The sequence below is a fragment of the Lupinus angustifolius genome, chromosome LG16, assembly GCF_001865875.1.
Source record: "Lupinus angustifolius cultivar Tanjil chromosome LG16, LupAngTanjil_v1.0, whole genome shotgun sequence".
NCBI lineage: Eukaryota > Viridiplantae > Streptophyta > Magnoliopsida > Fabales > Fabaceae > Lupinus > Lupinus angustifolius.
The window spans coordinates 20,240,421-20,246,445 of record NC_032024.1 but is presented as its reverse complement, the minus strand read 5'-3'; the positions used below and the strand labels follow the sequence as shown (position 1 = coordinate 20,246,445).

The 6,025-nt window shown below is 32.4% G+C and overlaps 1 pseudogene; it reads right to left on the bottom strand.

Moving 5' to 3' along the window:
* On the bottom strand, positions 899-5,684 carry LOC109329418 (annotated as a pseudogene).

Below are 6,025 nucleotides of genomic sequence, written 5' to 3'. Positions count from 1 at the left end.
ACTGAAAAGTTGCTAAACATAATTCAACACTTCTTTTTGTTATATTTGTTTATTTCAATGTGCGGTGAACAATTATTAGGAATGAAAACGGGTGAATTGGGATCGGGTTTGTGCTTATCCAACTTGATTCGAACTCGAAATTTCAAACTTATACTTGAATTCAGCAGAGTTGAAAATAATACTATCATTCCCAAACATGTCAAGTTTTAGTAACCTTTAGTTGGTAAACAATTAACTTTACATTAATGTGATTTCATGAAAGTATGTTCTATTATTTATTGATTTACTATATGCCAAACGAGTTCAGGACGAGTTTGGGGTAGGGTATTAGTTATACTAAACCCAAACTCGTAAATCAAACTCGGGTAAAACCTGAACTCAATCACAACAGATTTCTCCTATTAAATTCAGGTTGGGTTAGAATGGGTACCATGAATTTGGTTTTCATTGTCATCCCTATAAATAACCAATTCAGAAAGACTTATGAAGAGGCAAACTTTGTTGAGAATTTCAACTTGATGGGGAACACTAATTTCTCTGAAAACTACAGCTATCGGTGGAATAACAAAGGGAAGGAAGTCTCCAAAGGAAGCCAGCTTTATAAAGAGAAGTTGGGTTTTAAAAGAAAGTCCTATACCTTTCATCCCTAAAAAAATTGAGAGAAACAAAACTGGGAGGAGAAGATGAGAGGTGGGTGAAATTGTTTGAGAAAAGGGAGGAATATATTTTATTTATAAAAAGGAAAAAAATCAAAATAAAACTTATCTTATTTCTATTAAACAAGAGAGAGTTTTAGATCCTAGCTTCATCAAAATTTTGTGTTTTCTCTTATTAAGAGATACATGATCGTGTTCTAAATCAACTACAACATTATATATTACTTTCTAAATAATATTAAACACATAAACTTGACTTCCTCTAAATCATATAAATGTGAAATATTCACACGTAATGAAGCTAACTAGGTATCTAAAAGTGGATAAATTAATAACATGTCAATTTCTATGTTAACAAATTATTATCACAACATTTTAACTTAACCATCAATTTCTATGCTCTTAGCATTTGTTGTTGTACCACTAAAACAGAAGCTGAGCCGTAAAAATCTGGAGAGGAAACAAAGTCTCCTATGAGTCCTAACTCTTCATTCTCACTCCATTCTGATAACCCTGTAATAAAAATAGGGTTTATCCCTTGTTTTCTTCCCACTATCCAAAGATCATAAGAACCATCATTCATAGCTTGAATTCCTGCAATGGTTTCTTCTCCATTCCTAACAACAACCTCTTTGTACACTACACCATTATTCAACTCATTCTTAACCCAGAATGAAGTCACAATTTCATCATCTAACTTTTTCTCTTCTTCATTGTCCCCTAAATAGTTGTGAGAGAAAAACCTTATCACTGTAAGAGAAACTTCTGGATTTGCAACCATTCTATCTGCATAAACAAGAGCTTCTCTAGCATCTGCACCTCCTAGAAACAACATAGCGAATTTGTGTTTAGTATTATATTGACGATGGGAGTTTCCTATGTTTGTTGATGGAAGAAGGCCTTTGTCAACAAAAATTGCAACGGAACAAGGTGCATGATCAAGGACTTGTAAATTTACAGTTCGGATTGCATGGTTATGAACACCACCCTTATTGAAAGGTAAGATTATCAAAGAAGCGTCTTGTTCAAGTGAAAGTAAACAAATATCTTGGAACATTGATTTCTTTGGGGACACAGAAGTGAAGAATTGAAACCTTACAAACTCTCTAAGCTCCTGAAAATGCTTAAGGGTATTTATAGTGTTTGTCCATCTATATATGTGAGGCAATTCTTGGTTAACATGGTCTATGAACAAAGGGTTAGAACGACCTACAAGCTCGATTATTCGAAGAGCATAAACTGAAAGAGGGTTGTATAAGGATGCATTGGATATATCAAGTAGACGAATGAGTCCATTTATGCTTGGAGTGTCAAAAATGCATAGCACTATGGTAAGGTCTTTGTTTGAAGGGTTGTGTTGAATGTTCCTTCTTTGACTCACCATGTATGGTCTTGTAGGATCATAAAGTATAGATATTAGAGGAGTGCAAGTTGCAGTTAACGCTGTCGTCATAAGCACCAATAATGTGAAGCCTGGTACCTTCAAGATCTGTATATAAGAACACAAACAAACCACAATAGTTGGGTTAGTTCTTTGAAACTTATAATTTCCACATATGATTTAATTTTCATGTAAAATAAGAAGATAATTTGAAGGAAATTATAGTACATACTGCATTTATCCAGTTTTTAATAGAAAACCAAATTATAAAGGATATAACATAGGTACAAATCTATCAAAGATGATGTTGTTTTCAAGTATAAATATAAAAATGTAACGTTATTAATGGTATTACAAAAGTTATTTTTGCATTATCAGACAACAATGTTACTTATAAAGTTATACTTAAGTTTTATTTAGTAATAGTATATATTTATTTTATCTGTACTAAATCTATATTTTTTTTAATAATATAAACAAATTGACCGTTTGAATACGATATTTTATTCCATTTTTATTGTCTTTTGATGTCATCTAACGAATAAATACATAGTTTAGTCCTAAAAAAATTCAATGATCAAATTGGTACATATAAAAATTTTGAGTTACAAAATAGATATTTACTTAAACATAAAAGTAGAGTAAATATTAAAGTATGGTGTAAATTGTAGTAGATGTGAAAGTAAAGATAAGGAAGTAGAAGGATGAAGATTACCCCCTTGTCCATCATATGCACAAACAATATAACGTCAATTTGGCCTCTTAAGCTCATAATAAGGCTGAGGGTTAACCCATCTCTGAATGGAATTTGCCAATATAATGCAGCAATCCAAGTAGAAACGAATTTGGTGAAATACCCAGTTAAAACCATTGTAAACAATGGTGCCAAATTGGACCAATCAACACCAGCAATGGCAAATACATCAGTATATGATCCCACCATAATATATGAGAATGGTATAAGCAAATCTGTCATAATTGTCTCACTCTTTTGTACTATAGTTGCTCCTAAACGAGGTCCATCTGGAATTACTAAACCCAACCATAATGGTCCATTTGCAATTGCTAAGCCAAAAAAATCTGTGATAAAACCCATTACTAATGCACCAAGAAGAATAGCAACTACATATGATTTATCAACCGGGAACCCTTCAGAAATGTTGTCATTAATCCATTCCATTATAGGTCTAACACAAAACAAAACGAATCCAATAATCACCACAAGGGAAACCATATACCACAATGCATTTTCAGGTCCTGTTTCTCCTTGTTTTCCAGCCTCAAATGCTACAACAGTAAAAACACCTAATACATCTCCAATTATTGCCATGGCCAGTGCCATTCTTCCAATATCTGAGTTTAGGAGGTTAAACTCTTTGAGAACATTATAAAGAACAGGAAATGCTGTGATACCTAAGTAAGCTGCTATTATTCCTATTGAAGAATTTGTGGCTATGTCTTTGTCCATGGTTTTCCTTAACAATAGAGCTACCCCAAATACTGCTATTGTGGGAATGCTAATGCCAACCAATGCTACATATAAGTGCATTTTTCCTGTTTTTTTTATTAGGGCAGGATCCATCTTCACACCATAAATGAAAACAAAGAATATGAAACCCATTACTCCAAGATTTCTCGACAGGAATTGGGCTCCGTCGGATGTTATGTAATGTTTAAACCAAGTACTCCGTTTCAGAACTGAAGGTCCAACAATGACACCACCCTTTGTAAAATGAAAGATGAATTAGTATGCAGTTATAAAAGACGTGTAACATAAGGTATTATATAATGTGTGACCAAATATACATTATGCAAAAAGGGTTTTTGAAGGGATGGTAAAATTACAAAATTATTTTTAAAACTCTTCCCCTCCTTTATTCTATGTTAGAAAATACCTTTATTTTTTCTTCTCCATTAGAATTTCTAACCAAATAGGGGAAGAAAAAATAAAAGTTATTTCATCTTTCTTCTTTAACTAAACCAAACCAAAAAATGTTGGGAGGGGATAGGTCGAGGATTCAATCCCTGAGAGCAACACCTATTGGGAGGAGCAGTTACATATCCGAAAGAGATTAGTTCATTACCCAAAAAAGTCAGACAATAAATACCCTTGATAGTACCAGAAAAAGGGAAGTTCCGGCTCCCTCTCTCTATGTGTTAAATTAAACTATTTTCAGTAAATATTATTTATGTTGAATATATATGGTTATAAATAATATTGTTTGTTTGTTTATCATTTTATTTGCAGATTTTTTACTTGTATAAAAAAATGTTGCATATAAATGTTTCTATTTGATGCTTATAATTAGTGTGATGTGACATAATACAATAATATAATTCAAGCTTTCTAAGAATAAAAAGACTCAATATTTGATTCATTTTTCCTAGATAGACTTGATTACAAAATCATTAGAACAAATTATGCATGATACCTATTTGCATCATACAAACAAAGTTAAATAAGACATATATTTGACAAGTGCATGTATACATAAAGAAAAAGAATCTTACAATTATTTGAGATACGACCTTAGGTTGTCTGAGAGGCTTAAAAAGAAAACGAACAATATGTGTGATGGTGACAACGAGAATGTAATCGAGCATTAGTAGTATGAAGTTGTGAGAAAAAGGGTTGTCACCATGAAAGACACCAACAGCGTGAAAATCTTTTATTTTCTGACAAGTAAGGGGAATTGAAGTTGCAAACTTACTACTATCATTCATTGAGTTTTCTTGCAGAACACGAGAAGAATGAATATGTTCTTTAACACATTGGGTTTTTTTATGCAAACACTGTGTTGGGAAAACTCTTGTCATGCATGAAATTTGCTGAAAACAGAAACATGTTCCATAGGAAAGAAAAGAAAGGAGATCTAGAGAGAGAAAGAGAGGATAAATATAATAACCGATAAAGGATCGTGGATATACGTCAAATTGGGAGAACTAGTGTTCCACTTTCATCCTAATGGTTAACCTTTACTTATTATTATTTGTGGTAAATATCACACTTAGCTAGATTACTTTCTTTCTTCTTGTCATCCCTTCACTTTATTTTGGGTTGATAAGATAATATAAAAATAATAAACTTTTATATCTTTAATTTTTATTGCACTGATAATCATCGTTGTATAGTGTTGACATAAACAATTAAGTAAAAGACATAATAATTTACAAAATAAAATAAAATAAATAAAACAATAGTATTTATTAATGAGATTCGACATTAATTGTTTCTATGTCCTTGGCAATGTTGAGAAATAGAACCCAAATATTCATGGGATGTTTTTAATTAATGCAAGTAGTAGGTGCACATTATAACAAAGACATGAGTTCAATATATAATATTGATTTTTCTCCTCATTCCAATAATAGACAATACAGAATTTCGTACAATAATATATTTCAAGCATCCCAACAATTTTGATCTTGATTGAAATAGATGAATAACTCACTCATTTGGAAATCTACATAACAATCTCCAACTTAGCAAATATTCACCTTCACCTTCTTCAATCTCTAACTCTCTTTACCAGCTCCTTCACATGAGAGCCTACTCCCCATTCAATGTAAGCTTTTCTGAGTATCGTTGATGCTGTTACCAAGAGCCTAGTTGTCCAAACTTGTAGTGCAACATCTCGTACTATCATCTAACTAAACATGTTGCACAATTCTCCATTTCTAGGACATCTTTGGATATTATGGAACCTCCACACCAAATTTCACCAACAATCGTCCGCTTCAATATTCAGTCAAGCTAAACCTTAGAGCTTCCTTAGAAAGCCTCAACCGCTACTATCATTGTGTACTTCAATAGTCATAGTTCAAAAAAACTATCATACACCACCATAAGGAGCATACCCACAAAACATATTATGTCATTGTCATCCAATATTCGTGCCACACTCTTGCATCCAAGTCAATAATATTCATGTCACACCCTACATCTCTACTAATGCATGTGTTACACCTTGCGTCTAAGCCAATACAT